This window comes from Symphalangus syndactylus, chromosome 4, assembly GCF_028878055.3.
Source record: "Symphalangus syndactylus isolate Jambi chromosome 4, NHGRI_mSymSyn1-v2.1_pri, whole genome shotgun sequence".
In the NCBI taxonomy this organism is placed as follows: Eukaryota; Metazoa; Chordata; class Mammalia; order Primates; family Hylobatidae; genus Symphalangus; species Symphalangus syndactylus.
In genome coordinates, this window is record NC_072426.2 from 158,651,717 (window position 1) to 158,668,667 (window position 16,951).

Below are 16,951 nucleotides of genomic sequence, written 5' to 3' on the forward strand. Positions count from 1 at the left end.
GCCCGGGGACGGACACACACCTGAGAGCTTTCCCTTTGCCTTTCGACATCTCCACTTCATCGCTTTTTTTTTTTTTTTTTTTTTTTATTCTTAGTCCTCTCGTTTCAGCGCATCCCTCAGAGGAGTTTCAGCATTTGGGTATTTGAACGGCCCATGACCAATATTGTGAAAGGACTTTTGTTTGCTGCAATGAAAAGGAGACTCTTATTTTCCAGTAATGAACTTAACCTAAACATGTATTAAAATATGCTCATTAGAGCTGTGGGAAGCGACGGTGGTCTTCATTTGTCTAAGCTTGTTAATTTTCACGCACCTGGTGAATCACGTGCAGGATTGATGTTGTGTTCACGGGAAACCCGACCTCCTTTAACAAGGACTGGGTGCGTGCCCCCAGCTAATCTTCCTGCCCATCAGAGAATGGTGCTCTTTAAAGTTTTAAACGAGTATATATTATTTATTTTGTAGTAAACCATTACACATAGAAAATTAAAATTCGAAATCACAATCACTAGGATATCATAATTTGCTATATAATAACATAAAATAGATAAGTAATACATGGCTTGCTTTCATTGAAATGGAACTTCTTATGATAGTTTCAGTGCTTACTTCCTCTAATCAGTTTCTTATAGAAATGGGCTATAGTGCGTGCGCCCGTAATCCCAGCTACTCAGGAGGCTGAGGCAGGAGAATTGCTTGAACCCGGGAGACGGAGGTTGCAGTGAGCCGACATCGCGCCACTGCGCTCCAGCCTGGGCGACAGAGCCAGACTCCGCCTCAAAAAAACAAACAACAACAACAAAAAAGAAATGGGCTCTAGGTCTGACGTGGTGGCTCATACCTGTAATCCCAGCACTTTGGGAGGCCGAGGTGGGCGGATCACCTGAGGTCAGGAGTCCGAGACCAGCCTGGCCAACATGGTGAAACCTTGTCTCTGCTGAAAATACAAAAATTAGCCAGGTATGGTGGAGTATATCTGTAATTCTAGCTACTCGGGAGGCTGAGTCAGGAGAATCACTTGAACCCAGGAGGCAGAGGCTGCAGTGAGTCCACATAGTGCAACTGCACTCCAGCCTGGGCCACCGAGCGACACTCTGTCTCAGAAAAAAAAAAAAAAAAAAATGGGCTCTAGAAGATTTGACTTTCTTGTGGCATTGTAGACAATTTTATTAAATTATAATTAGAATTAACTGAGGTCAAGGGGAGTAGTACAATGAAATTTCCTTTCGACTTCCAAAGTGGAGAAAACACCATTCTCCCCAGTAAGGCTGGGGATCCGGTCCTCTGAGCTTCCCCCAGCCTCTTTGGCTGCTGCTGAGGACTCAGTATCTTCTACAGCACGCACATTCTCAATATGTAGGAAATAAAGGGTCAGTGATAGCCACAAAAACCTGGCAAAAGTATGCGGAGTCCCCTTGCCCAGGCGCTCCTGACACTTCCTGCTCCTGCGACACTGATGTATACTCGTTACCCTGTTTGAAATAGGGAAACAAAGTCTAGAACCAAAGTACTCTGGGAGATGCTAAATTTCCTCCTTCCTTAATGTAATTATTACTGCAATAATTAAGTTGTGGGTGATATATTCTTTCTTATACATCATGGTATTGAAAGTTGCAGAATTTTAGGAAAAACGTTGTTTCCAGATTTATGTGGGAATATGAAAACATGAGAAGGTTAGGGAACTTTAAAAAACTCTGTAACTGGCCAGTAACAGACTTCGTAATTCCTAAACTTTGGTTCTGCCCCAACCCATAACACATTACAATTCTAGGGGGTAGGTCAGTGTTTAATCTAAATTTTACAAGAGTAGAGAGACCGTATAAACATCTTTAGAGCTGAAAGTTCGCAATTCCTGATGTGGCATCCACTCCACCTGCAAAACCTCCTTCTTGTGAGACTTTCTATTTCACTCGGCCCCACGTCAGATAGAGGGTAGAGCATATTCTGTAGGGGGCTGGGTATGGTTTCCCTGTCCACATATGTCAGTCAGTCCACCAACTGCCCTGAAAAAAACTTTTGACTTTTTTTGATTGTGAAGATCATTTGCTAAAGGATGGAATTAAAATCTGAAGTACCAATTTAAACAAAAGCTGTGAGTCACAGTATTTCAAAAATCTTCAAACAAACAGTAGCTCCTCCTAGGGAATCCTCTTCACCTGTTGACTAACAGCTGCAGATTTAACAATCTGGAGTAAAGTCAAGAGCATTGCACAAAAACAAGCTAGGGAACCTATTCTTAGCAACTTATTACCAGACTAAAATACTTCTGGGCTTTTCAGTTTCATAAGACCTTTTTTTAAACCTGATATCACAAGGCTATTATTAATCATAGATGAAATCTATAGTAGCATGAAAAAATGACCAGATTGCCCATAGGGTACAAGAAATTTGGGGCCGGGCGCGGTGGCTCGAGCCTGTAATCCCAGCACTTTGGGAGGCCGAGGTGGGCGGATCACGGGGTCAGGAGACTGAGACCATCCTGGCTAACACGGTGAAACCCCGTGTCTACTAAAAATACAGAGAATTAGCCGGGCGTGGTGGCAGGCGCCTGTAGTCCCAGCTACTCCGGAGGCTGAGGCAGAAGAATCACTTGAACCCAGGAGGCGGAGCTTGCAGTGAGCCGAGATCGCACCACTGCACTCCAGCCTGGGTGACAGACTCTGTCAAAAAAAAAAAAAAAAAAAGAAAAAAATAAATTTGAGCAATTGTGTTTGGATCACAGAGAGGACCCATGTGCTAGTGACTTAGGATGTCTTGGGTGGGTAGTGGGCCTTCCTTCCACAACTCAAAGGCTTTATCCGAATACAAACACCTCTCCCCTCTAGCCTTCTTTAAGTTGCCTTTAGTGTTAGTTTTAACCTGATTTCATCTATATGAGAATGAGCTCCATAAGCCAACAAAGTAAACTCCAGCTGTGGCTCTTAGGAAGTTAACTGCTGCTTTAAGAGGGTTTATTTAGTGTTATGGTGGGTTACTGAGAGAGTGAAGTTGCTTTAACAAGTTTGGTGTGCTAAAGGGTTAGACATAGAGAAATATCAAAGTAGCTCGAGCAGGAGCAGGTGTTAGGGAAAGGGATGTTTTTAGGATGGGGTGGAGTACTTGAGCATGTTTGTAGGCTGGGAATAAGAATCGGTGGCAAAGACAGGCTGGGTGCAAAAAAATAAGTTGGAAAGAGAACTTGAAGAATAGAGTAATAGAATAGGAATTGAGTAATAGACATGACTTGGACCAAGAGGAGGACAGAGGACTAACAGTCTCTTTGAATGTGTGAAGGTCTGGCCATTTTGTAGAGATGACAGAGACAGAAGCAACGGGGAACACACTTTCTCTGTAACAAGGCCCTTAGGTCAGATCAGTGCTGTCTGTGAAGTTTACTGCGGGTGAGTAGGTGTTATCACTTTGAGTCTATCAAAGGCAGTAGTCTCTGTAGCCTCTTCCAGACTGAGGAGTCTTTAATTCAACTTGTAGCACATGAGCCCCTTTTTTTCTTTTTCCTTTTTTATCTGACTTTAAAAGTTAGGAGAGCCCCTTTCTTTTTGATGCCAAACTGCCTTCTAGTTTTTAGACACTTAAAGAGCTGCACTGCCTCAGGCCACCTGTTTTACATTAATAATAATAGCATGTTTCCCTTGCTATATAAAGATACCATTAATATGTACTTCCAATGGAGCTAATTAATTTGCAATGATAAATGCATGCTCCTTGCTTAACTTCTGTTGTGAGCCACGCATGAGTTAGAGGTGGCATTTATGACCATGGAACAGAAAGAAACTTCTAAATTGCACCAAGAACCTGGCCACATTGACAGTGTGCCCTCACTAAATGGAATGGCCAGCCTAGTTGACAGAGGTGAAGACAATGTCAAAAACAGATCATTGATGATTTGAGTATTAGAGGTCTCAGAGATCATCCTGTCCCCCCTCCTCATTCTGCAGATGGCCGAGCTGCGCCTGCATTTCAAGTCCTTATCCAGAGCTCTCTTCATGACAACCTTCTTAGTGACAGTATTACTTAGTATTTTTATTATTCCACACTGCTTTTGCTAGCACTCATGGAAGAAATGATTTTTATTCTAAAGAGAACAAACATGGACTATAACTTATCAGTGATAAAAATAAAACCATACAATAGACAGGTGGAATTTTAATAATGTTTAAATTTCATAGGTGTAAAGATTTCCAAACCATATTACTTATTACTAGTGAATATTGGTGAGTTTACATGCTTTTTTCCTTCTACTTGTTTGGCCCTGTACAAAAATCCAACTCTCTGAAACTTTCCCTCATCTGTAAAATATTTATTTGGCAAAGTTGTTGTAAGGATTAGAAATAATGTGTCAGTAGCTGGAAATATTACTCCGAATCGACTTTAATTCTGTTAGTCTTCTAAATCCTTAAAGAATTAAGAATTGCCTTGAAATTACCATTGGATATAACAGATAGAGTAGTGTCAGTGAGTCTTTGGTGGAGCTGGGTTTCATGTGAGATCAGGCTTTTAAAACTGCCCTCCTCAGATGAAGAAAAGCTCCAGTGAGCTCCACGAACCTGATCAGTTTCAGTGTGAAATATCAGCTCTCTTGGGATCTGCAGGAATAGGAATCCAGTTCTGTGAACGTTGCAGCTTGATATAGTTGTGCTCATTTAGTTGACCCTTGATTTTGGTACCAAAGAATAATGGGAAGAAAGAAGAACATCATTTTGGATCTGGGATTGAATAGTGAAAATTATATGTAATAATAGTTTCTTAAGGGATTACTTACACTTTACTTAATAGGTGATGTGTTTGATATTTTTGTATGAATTATCTTAATTCTTACGACAACCCTGTAAAGTAGGATTATCCTAATCTTATGGGTTGTTGAAACTGAGGTCTGGAGAGATTTCGTGATTTCCCTGTTTCTTACAGCTGAAAGGTAGAGAGCTGGGATTCATGTCACCTCTGCCTGAGTCCAAAGCTCATTTTTGTAACCATTAGGCTCTAATACCTGAAGTAAGTTATATTGAAACGGAATCCAGGAGATAATTTTGACAAAGCTTACTGAGAGCTTTGCGGTTCCATGAAAACCTTATGATTATCCTAAGTGAAAAGCAAAGAGCCTGGATTCTAAAACCAGACTGCCTAGATTCAAATTCTGGCTCCATTTACTGCAGGAGAAACTGAATAACCTCTGTGTCTCAGTTTCCTCATCTGTAAAATAGGAAGACAAAGAGTGGCTACCTCACAGGGCTGCTGTGAAGAGTGAATGAGTTCATGCATGTAAAGCATTTAGAACAGTGCTTAGTATATAATAAGAGCTGTGTGTTTGCTATTGATATCATATCAGCAATGATTTCCAGAAAAGGGATTTATAAAACATCTAAATAAGGAAGAATATTTCTAACCATGTTGTTTCATTTGACCCGAAACATTTCTGTTCTTAGGAATGTATATACTTAACAGATTAGTGACACATACATATTTATATTAGTGTTCTTTTTAAAAATAAGAGCTTTAATGAGATATACTTCATCCATTTAAAGTGTAATTCAATGGTTCATAGTATATTCACAGATTTTGGAACAATCTTACAACAAAACAGCTTGAGAATGTTTTCGTCATCCCAAAAAAAACCCTGCACCCATTACTTATCATTCCCCATTTCACCCCAAACCCCCAGCTCTAGGCAATCATTAATTTATTTTCTGTCTCTGCAGATTTGCCTATTCTGGACGTTTGATATTAATGGAACCATAAAATACGTGGACTGGCTGATTTTACTGAGATACGATTTGCATACTATAAAATTCAGCTTTTAATGGTATGTAATGTAGTGGTTTTTAGTATATTCATAAGGTTGTATGAGCATCACAACTGTCTAATTCCAGAACGTTTTCATCACTACCCCCCAAAACCTGTACCCTTTAGCAGCCACTCCCCACCCTACCTTCCCCCCCAGCCCCAGGCAACCACTAACCTAGTTTCAGTGTCTATGGATTTGCCTATTCTAGACATTCCCTATGAATGAAGCTATGCAACATATGGCCTTTGTGTCTGGATTCTTTAATCTAACATATTATTTTCAGGGTTCATCCATGTGGTAGTATCTATCAGTACTTCGTTCCTTTTTATGGCCGAATCATATTCCGCTGTATGGATCGGCCACGTTTTGTTTATCCATTCATCAGTTAATGGACCTTGATGTTCTTTCCACTGTTTGGATATTATGAATCGTGCTGTTGTGAACATTTGTGTGCAAGTGTGGACATATGTTTTCATTTTTCTTTATTATATACTAGACATGAAAAATTGGATCATATAAGTGACTCAATGTTTAACATTTTAAGGAACTGCAAAACTATTTTCCAAAGCAGGTATACCGTTCTACATTTCTACCAGTAATATGTGAGGGTTCCTTGTTCTCTACGTTTTTGAAAACTTTTGTTATTATCTTTTTAATTATAGCCATCCTAACGAGTGAGAAGTAGTATCTCATTGTGATTTTGATTTGTATTTTCCTAATCACTAATAGTGTTGAGCATCTTTTCATATGGTTATTGGCCAATTGTATATCTTCTTTGGACAAATGTATTTTCAAATCTTTGCCTGTTTTTAAATTGGGTTATTTATTGTTAAATTGTAAGAGTTTTAAAATTCTGGATACCAGACCCTTACCAGATATAGGATTGCAATATTTTCTCCCATGCTGTGGGTTATCTTTTTAATTTCTTGACAGTGTTCATTGAAGCACATTTAAGTTTTGCATTTTCATAAAGTCAGATTTATCTACTATTTTCTTTGCTTGTGCTTTTAGTTTCATATCTAAGAAACCATTGCCTAATCTAAGGAAATGAAGATTTACGTTCTGTATTTTCTTCTAGGAATTTTATTGTTTAAGCTCTTGTATTTAGGTCTCTAATCCCTTCTGAGGCAATTTTTGTTTGTTGTATGAGATAGGAGTCCAAATTTATTCCTTTGTATATGGATATTCAGTTGTCACATAACCATTTGTTGGAAAGACTATTCTTTCCCACATTGGATTGTCTTGGCATCCTTGTCTAAAACAAACTGACCGTTGCTATATGGGTTTATTCTGAGTGTATTCTATTCCATTGATTTATATGTTTATCCTTACGCCAATTCCAGGTGGTCTTGATTACCATAGTAAGTTTTAAAATCTAGAAGTATGAATCCCCGATTTTGTTCTTCTCTTTCCAGATTGTTGTGGCTCTTACTAGATCCCTTGCATTTCCATATGAATTTTAGGGTCATCTTGTCAATTTCTGCAAAAATGGCAGCTGGAATTTTGAGAGAGACTCCATCGAATCTGTGCCTCAAATTAGGAGTACAGCCACCCTAACAATAGTAAGTCTTGTAATACATGAATACAGTGTGTCTTTTCATTTATTTAAGTATTCATTAATTTCTTTCAATGATGATTTGTAGTTTTAGTGTACAAGTATTGCATTTCTTTTTTAAATTTAGTCCTAAGTATTTTATTCTTGTTACTTTGTACATAAAGCCAATTTCTTAATTTCAATATCAGATTACTCATTATGAAGTGACTTTTTGTATGTTGATAGTGTATTCTACAGCCTTGTGGAATTCATTTATTAGCTCTAATAAGTTGTGTGTGTGTGTGTGTTTTGTTTTGTTTTTTTTGAGATGGAGTTTTGCTCCGGTTGCCCAGGCTGGAGTACAGTGGCGCAATATTGGCTCACTACAACCTCCACCTCCTGGGTTCAAGTGATTCTCCTGCCTCAGCCTCCTAAGTAGCTGGGATTACAGGTGTGTGCCACCATGCCTAGCTAATTTTCTGTTTTTAGTAGAGATAGGGTTTCACCATGTTGGTCAGGCTGGTCTCGAACTCCTAACCTCAAGTGATCCGCCTGCCTCGGCCTCCCAAAGTGCCGTGATTACAGGCATGAGCTACCGTGCCTGGCCAGTTGTGTTCTTTTAATGTGAATTCTTTAGGATATTCTATATACACGATTCTGTCATTTGTAAGTAGAGATCTTTTTACTTTCTCCATTCCCATATGGATGCCTTTTATTTATTTATGTATTGTTTATTTATTTATTTATTTATTTATTTTTTGAGATGGAGTTTCACTCTTGTCACCCAGGCTGGAGTGCAATAGCACAATCTTGGCTCACTGCAACCTCCACCTCCCGCATTCAAGCAATTCTCCTGCCTCAGCTTCACTAGTAGCTGGGTTTACAGGCATGCACCACCATGCCTGGCTAATTTTTGTATTTTTAGTAGAGACAGGGTTTCACCATGTTGGCCAGGCTGGTCTCGATCTCCTGACCTAAGGTGATTTGCCTACCTTGGCCTCCCAAAGTGCTGGGATTACAGGTGTGAGCTACTGCGCTCGGGCTTATTTCTTTTTTACCTAATTGCCCTGGGTAGAACTTCAAGTACAATTTTGGATAGGATTGGTGAGAGCAGATATCTCTGTCTTGTTCCTGATCTTAGAGGGAAAGCTTTCAGTCTTTCATCATTAAGTTTTATGTTAGTTGTGGGATTTTTGTAGATGCCCTTCATCAGCTTGAGGAAGTACACTGGTATTCCTATTTTGTTGAGTGTTTTTTTTGTTTTGTTTGTTTTTAATAGGAAAGAGTGGTGGATTTTATCAAATTCTCTGTGTCTACTGAGATGTTATGTGGTTTTTATATTTCATTCTATTAATATGGTATATTACATTGATTAATTCTCATGTATTGAAACAACCTTGTAACCCTGGGATAAACTCCACTTGGTTATCATGTATAATCCTTAATCTATTGCTGGATTTGGTAGTTTCCATATGGTACTCTTGTCTTGATTTTAGTATCAGGGTTATACTGTTCTTGTAGAATGAGTGAAGAAGTGATCCTTCTTATATTGTACACAAAAGTTTATGAAGCTCTTAGTTATTCCTTAAACAATTGGTAGAATTAATCAGTCTTGGGCTTTGCTTCTTGGGAAATTTTTGATTACTACTTCAATCTCCTTACTTACAGGTCTATTCAGATTTTGTATTGCCTTTTGAGTCAGCTTTGGTAATTTGTGTTTTTCTGGGTATTTGTCCAACTTAGCTAATTTTTTGATGTACACACATTTTGTTTCGTAAGGTTTTCCTTACATTTTTTTTCTATTTCTGTAAGATTGGTAACAATGTCCCCTGTTTCATATTTGATTTTGGAAATTTGAGTTTTCTCTCTTTTTATCTTCTTCATTAGTCTAGCTAAAGGTTTACCTATTTTATTGATTTTTAAAGTTATTTTAATTAATTAATTAATTTTCTGAGACAGAGTCTTGCTCTGTTGCCCAGGCTGGAGTGCAGTGGCATGACATCAGCTCACTGCAACCTTCCTCTCCTGGGTTCAAATGATTCTCCTGACTCAGTCTCCCATGTTGTTAGGACTGCAGGCATGCGCCACCATGCTTAGCTATTTTTTTGTATTTTTAGTAGAGACAAGGTTTCACCCTGTTGCCCAGACTGGTTTCAAAGTCTTGACCTCAATGATCCGCCCACATCGGGCTCCCAAAGTGCTGGGATTACTTTGAGCCACCGCTCACACCTGCAATGGCCTGATCTTTTTTTTTTTTTTGAGATGGAGTCTTGGTCTGTCGCCCAGGCTGGAGTGCGGTGGCACGATCTCGGCTCACTGCAAGCTCCGCCTCCCGGGTTCACGCCATTCTCCTGCCTCAGCCTCCCGAGTAGCTGGGACTACAGGCGCCCGCCACCACGCCCGGCTAATTTTTTTTGTATTTTTAGTAGAGAGGGGGTTTCACCGTGTTAGCCAGGATGGTCTTGATCTCCTGACCTCGTGATCCGCCTGCATCAGCCTCCCAAAGTGCTGGGATTACAGGCGTGAGCCACTGCTCCCGGTCCCTGGCCTGATCTTTTAAAAGAACCAGCTTTTTTTTTTTTCCCCACAGTTTTTCTATTATCTATTTTTATTTGTGTTCTCTCTTTATTATTTCCCTGCATCTGCTTGTTTGGGTTTAGTTTGCTCTTCTTTTACTAGTTTCTTAAGACAGAAAATTAAGCTATTGACTTGAGATCTTTCTTCTTTTTAATGTAGGCATTTGTAGCTAAAAGTTATTTTTTTAAACTTTGCTTTTGCTGCATCCCTTAAGTTTCAGAATGTTGTGTTTTATTTTCATCCACCTTAAAGAATTTTCTATTTCCCCTTGTGATTTCTTCTTTGAACTGTGGATAACCATTTTAGAAGAGTGTTGCTTGATTTCCACATATTTGTGACTTTCCCATATTTCCTTTGGTTCTTATAATTTTATTCCATTGTGGTTGGTTGTAGAACATACCTCATATGATTTCAGTTTTTAAAAAAATGTATTGATATTGTTTCATGGTTTAATATATGGTCTATTCTGAAGAATATTCCATATGCCCTTGAGAAGAATGTGTTTTCTGTCATTGTTGGGTGGTATTTTCTTATTTTTTTTTGTTTTTTTGATATGGAGTCTTGCTCTGTTGCCAGGCTGGAGTGCAGTGGCCCGATCTCTGCTCACTGCAACCTCCACCTTCTGGTTCAAGTGATTCTCCTGCCTCAGCCTCCCGAGTAGCTGGGACTACAGGCACACGCCACCATGCCTAGCTAATTTTTTTTTGTATTTTTAGTAGAGATGGGGTTTCACTGTGTTGGCTAGGATGGTCTCGACCTCTTGACCTTGTGATCTGCCTGCCTTGGCCTCCCAAAGTGCTGGGATTACAGGCATGAGCTACCATGCCTGGCCTGTTGGGTGGTATTTTCTATAGTTGTCTTTTGGGTCTAGCTGATATGTAGAGTTGGTCAAGTTCTCTATTTCCACGTCGATCTCTTTAGTTGTTCACTGCATTATTGAAAGTGGAGTACTGAAGTCTTAAAGTATAATTGTTGAATTGTCTTCCTTCAAGTCTGTCAGTTTTTGTTTCACTTATTTTGGGGCTCTGTTGTTAGGTGCAATATGTTTATAATTGTTATGTCTTTTTGATGTATTTACTCTTTTATCATTAAAATGTCCTTTTTTTGGTCTTTAGTAACTTTTTTTTTTTCTAAACACTTGTTTTGTCTGGTATTATTATAACCCTCCAGCTCTCTTTTGGTTACCATTGCATGGTACATCTTTTTCTTTCAATTTATTAGTGTCTTTAAATCTAAAATGTGTCTCCTACAGGCAGCAAATAGCTGAATCATGTTATATAAATCCATTGTGCCAATCTCTGCCTTTTAATTGAAGTGTTTAAAACATTTACATTTAATATAATATTTGATAAAGTTGGATTTAGTTCTGTTATTTGCTGTTTTTCTATATCTTATGCCTTTTTAATTTTTCATTCCTTCCATTACTGCCTTATTTTGTGTTAAATAGTGTTGTTTATACATATGTTCTGGTGTACCATTTTAATTCCCTTGAGAGATACATTTGGGAAATTTGGGGAAGTCATGTACTGTATGTATGTATGTAAGTATCTATCTATCTTTTCCCTTAGTAGTTGCCCTGAGGATTATAATTAACATCTTAATTTATAATAATGTAGTTCATATTAATAACAATTTCAATAATCTACAAAATTTTGCTTCAATATAGTTTTGTTCTCTGCAACCTCCTTTATGCTATTATTGTTATACAAATTGCATCTATTTGTTATTGTTATATAAATCGCTTCTATGTAATTACATCTACATCTATGTTTGTGTGACCGTCAATATAGATTTATTTTATATATAGAAGATTTATTTCATCTACAATGTAGATTATTTTATATATAATAATACATATATTTTTTATTTTAAAAATTTAATTTAATTTTTTTTTTTTTTTGAGACAGAGTCTTGCTCTGTCACCCAGGCTGGAGTTTAGTGGCACAATCTTGGCTCACCGCAACCTCTGCCTCCTGGGCTCAAGTGATTCTTGTGCCTCAGCCTTTTGAGTAGCTGGGATTACAGGCATCCACCACCGCACCCAGATCATTTTTTGTATTTTTAGTGGAGACAGGGTTTCACCATTTTACCTAGGCTGGTCTCGAACTCCTGAGCTCAGCTTATCTGCCCACCTTGGCCTCCCAAAGTGCTAGAATTATAGATGTGAGCCACTACACCTGGCCTTAAATATATATAATATGAATCTACATTTATATATATGTGTGTGCAGATACATGTAATAAATCTACGTTTATATGTGTGTGTTTATATTTATATATGTGTGTGTGTATATACACACACATATAAACGTAGATTTATTTTATTTATATTATATATATTTTATTTATATTTCTTTTTTTAAAAGGACAAATTAAAAGGGCAAGGCCTTGTTCTGTTGCCCAGGCTGGAGTGCAGTGGCACAATCCTAGCTCACTGCAACCTTGACTCTTGAGCTCAAGCAATACTCCCACCTCAGCCTCCCAAGTAGCTAGGAAACAAGAAGATGCCATCACGCCTGGCTAATTAATTTTTTTTTTTTTGTGGACAGGGGTCTCACTATGTCATTGAGTCTGGTTACAAACTCCTGGCATCAAGTGATCCTCCCACCTCAGCCTCCCAAAATGCTAGGACTACAAGCTTGAGCCACCACGCCCAGTCTATAATTATCTATTTATGTGGTTGTCTTTTAAGTCACACAGGAGAAGAAATGGGTTACTATAGATATATATGTGTGTGTATATATATGTGTTTATATGGATGTATATTTACACTCTTTTTTATATTTACTTATGTGTACCTTTACCAGTGCTGTTTTATTTAATAATGTGGATTTGAGTCACTGTCCAGTGTCTTTATTTCAACTGGATATATACTCTTTAGTATTTCTTGCAAGACAGATCTATTAGCAACAAATTCTCTTGGTTTTTGTTTATCTGGGAATGTCTTAATTTCACTTTCATTTCTAAAGGATAGCTTGTTGGTTATAGACTCCTAAGTTGGCAATCCTTTTCTTTCAGCATTTTGAATACATTATCCCATTGCCTCTGCCGCCATGGTTTTTGATGGGAAATCAGCTCTTACTCTCATTCAGGATCCTTTGTACATTATGAGTTGCTTCTCTCTTGATCTTCCAAGATTCTGTCTTTTGTCTTTGGCTTTTAACAGGTTGATTATGATGTGTCTAAGTGTGGATCTCTTTGAGTTTATTCCATGTGGAGTTTGTCAAAGTAGGCTACTGGTTTTAATAACGAATGAGGGCTTTTGGTTTTCAAAGCTATCATGGAGCTGGGGCTCAGGAAATAGGACTGGGGAACTTAATAGGTTGGTACAAAAGTAATCACAGTTTTGGACTGTGAATTTTAAGTCATTATAACTAGATTAGAAACATTTCTTTTTTGCTTTCTAATTTGCTTCAAATGCCGAAAGACCGTAGAATGGTCAACGTTGAGTTATTTGGTGACTTCTCGTGTAGGTAAGAGGATCAGCTTTGATGATTGCTCTTAATTGATTGTTGTCACCTTCTGATAGCCTGCCACTATGCTCCTCCTCTTCGAAGCTCTCGTCTCCTTTACAAAACTTCTTGAACCACCACTGCATTGTTCCTGGGCCAAATGCATTGTTGATGTTGTGAGTTGTCTCTGCTCCTTTATGACCCATTTTGAACTTGAATTTAAAAAATTGCTTGAATTTGCCTTTTGTCTAACATCATTTCCATAGTCTAAAATAGATAGCAAGTAATAAGTCAGTAGCAAAAAAGCGTAAAGTGAGAAATGCCCATTAAAATGATGTATCACATAACCACATTTATTTAAGAATGTATTCCAACATCAAATAGCAAATTCCAACAATGAGAAAACTGCAATTATGTTTGCACCAACCTAACAAAACACTCAGAGCTCACTGTTCTTACCAAGATTCTGCTGTTTTTATTAATTGAATGCTCCCTGGATTATTGCAAGACTTGGGTTAATTTCCAGATGTGTGAAAAAGTTGATTCTGACAATTGTGCTTTTGTTCTAGTCACTTCTATGGAGAAGAGAATTTTTAGAGGTCCTTACTCTGCCATTTGTGTTGATGTCACCCAATAATGTTAACTTCTGGACCCAAATAATTCACCCATCCACAAATGCGTTTTCCACCTAAAATGATTAGAAGTTCTGCTAAATCTGTTGTCCAGCTTTCTAGCCTGCCTATCTGTTTTCTGTTCCTTGTAAAGGAACACAAGACTAGGAATTCTCAAAATAACATTTTTTGAGACAGACCGCCATGCTTTATCAAACACAGTGACATGCTGTAGTTTTAGGCTTTTCTTCACTTTTCTTAGCTTAACAAGAGATCCATACGCAGTTCCCAATCTAGGTGCAAAATGACAAGTAAGGGGAAACTTTTAGGTTCATGTCTAAACAAAACTCAGGCTTACACATCCAGGTGACTGGGTAAAGGGCTCTGTGCCGATCTTCAGACATTGTGTCTGCTGCTTTCAGTGTTTCTTGCCCAGGATCAAGGACAATTTAAAGTCAAGTGGCTCCACAATTAATATTTTTAGTTATTTCCAGGAATTCCATTTCCAAGTTTGGCTCACTCACTCTATGGCAAACCTGGAAATGGAATTCTTAAATAACTACAAAGACATCCTTATTCAGGGTCTTGCCATCTTTGGGTTTCAGGTATATGGTAGGCCTAGGTCCCTACCACTTGTGGAAGCATACAAATTACATTTTCATACATGTGTGCCCTGGTCTTCTTCCCTTAACCCCTTACTATTGCCCTGAGGAGCCATCATCAGATCACTTCCTTATCTAGAAAAATTCCATCTAATCACCTTCAAGGACAAGCAGTTCTCAGTGACGGCAATACACTTCAGAGGATTATTTGCCTCTATGTTATGGCTGTTACAGGGGTGGGAAGTCTATTGGGATTTAGTGCAATCGGACCAGGGATATCAAACGATCTGTAATGTGCCAAACAGTCCTACATATTGAGGAATTCTCCTGTATTGACCAGATGCGGTGGCTCATGACTGTAATCCCAGCACTTTGGAAGGCTGAAGTGGGAGGATTCCTTGGGACCAGCCCTGGCAACACAGCAAGGCTTTATCTCTACAACAAAATAAAAACATTAGCCAGTCATGGTGGCACATGCCTGTAGTCCCAGCTACACGGGAGGCTGAGGTGAGAGGATCAGTTGAGCCTATGAGGTTGAGGCTGCACAGTGAGCTGTGATTGTGCCCCTGCACTCCAGCCTGAGTGACAGAATGAGACCATGTCTCAAAAAAAAAAAAAAAAAAAAAAAAGAATTCTCCTGCATTGCTTGCACATTCAATGGTCTTGCCAGATATTCATGTAGGTGAAAAACCTGTTTATAGTTACATGATTATAAAAACTAGTCTATTTTGCTTGCAAAATGCAAAATGATTTTGTAATGTTTAATATAAATAGAAGGTGTTATGACTCCAACTGCCACGTAAATAGATTGTTTGAACAAACTTTGTTTGTTCACAACTTTTCTAAATGTAATGAAGTCACCAAAAGCAACACTTCTTAGGTGTCTGAGGAGCCAATATAATGCACTCACATTAGTCTGCATTTATAGCTACTGCATTAACAATGATTAATTCCTATTATCTTCTATTATAGCTATGCTGACATACATAAATATTAAAATATACATTATTTTATAATAAATTCATTTCTTTTTATTTCTCCAATTATTTTGCTTACATTATATTGATAAAAAAAAGAAGAAGAAACCCACTGTGGCAGTTATGGAGTGTAATTCCCGATTTTTCAGTTTTCTTTGCCTGACAAACACTAATTCATTTTAGTTTTAGTAGTTAATAAGCATAAATATAGACCCCAAGGCGTTTTTTCTTGCTCTTCTAGTAGACTGAAATAATTACACTTGTCTTTCTACCCTGCCCCGATCTGTTGACTAACTAGGGGTCTCAAGTGGAGACATGGTCACATTTTCTATTTTATCCAGAGATTTGTAATTGGCAACCCACATTCCACCAAGTGTTCTTTCCTCATTGAGCACCTCTCATTGATCTCGACACATTGGCGGCGTGAACACATTCTCTCCCTCACAGAATACTTAGGAATTAGGGGAAATGTGACATCAGAAGGTCATCTACTTGTCCGGTTCTTCTTTGGAAAAGTAATTTTCCATACGTGGTGATTCATAGGTAAATCTTTGGCTGTAGAACCCCTCTCCCAACAACGGGTTTCCTTAAAACTAAGTTCAGTTGGTGGAATTTTTGTCTTTATATTCCCCAAACAGCAGCTCCATTCATAGATTGTGAAGTTGAAATTGTGACGTGTGTGCAAAATGCAAAGGATCATTATATTTGCATTTTTTTTTACAATCTTTGGTGACAATTTAGTCATCATTAGTATTACGATCTTTGAAAGTCAAGATGCTAAAATAACTAGTGTGCACACCAGTGTTCAAAATGGTTAGAACGTGGGAAAAAAGCTAAAATTCCATTGATGAATTAATGTATTAAAACATACGGCATATATATATATAAAATATATATAATATATATTATATATATTATATATAATATGTATTATATATTATATATATTATACATATAATATTATATATACATATATACATATATGTATATATATAATACATATATACATATATACATATATGTGTATATATATATTATATATAATATATATGTATATATGTATATATGTATATATATGTATTATATATATAATGAAATACTATTCAACCTTAAAAAGGAGTGAAATTCTGACACATGCTGTAACATAGATAAAACTTGAAAACACTCTGCTAAGTGAAAGAAAGCAGACACAAAAGGACAAATACTGTTCGATTCCACTTATACGAGGTACTCAAGTAGGCATGGTCACAGTCATAGTGTACAATAGAGATTACCAGGGACTGAAAGTAGAGGGGACTGGGGAGTTATTGTTTAATGGGCACAGAGTTTCTGTTTGGGGATGATGAAAAAGTTCTGGAAATGGATATTGGTGATGGTTGCACAACATCATGAATGTCATTAATGCCATTGAATCATATAC

General features: G+C 37.8%; 1 long non-coding RNA gene across 1 annotated transcript in view; it reads left to right on the forward strand.

Annotated features, from left to right (window-relative positions):
• Positions 1-16,951, forward strand: part of LOC129481329 (uncharacterized) — a 30,440-nt gene that overhangs the window by 598 nt on the left and 12,891 nt on the right. Inside the window, exons 2-3 of the long non-coding RNA XR_008657351.2 lie at positions 5,694-5,797; positions 7,195-7,341. This is a non-coding gene — a long non-coding RNA (uncharacterized lncRNA). The remainder of the gene's footprint in view (positions 1-5,693; positions 5,798-7,194; positions 7,342-16,951) is intronic.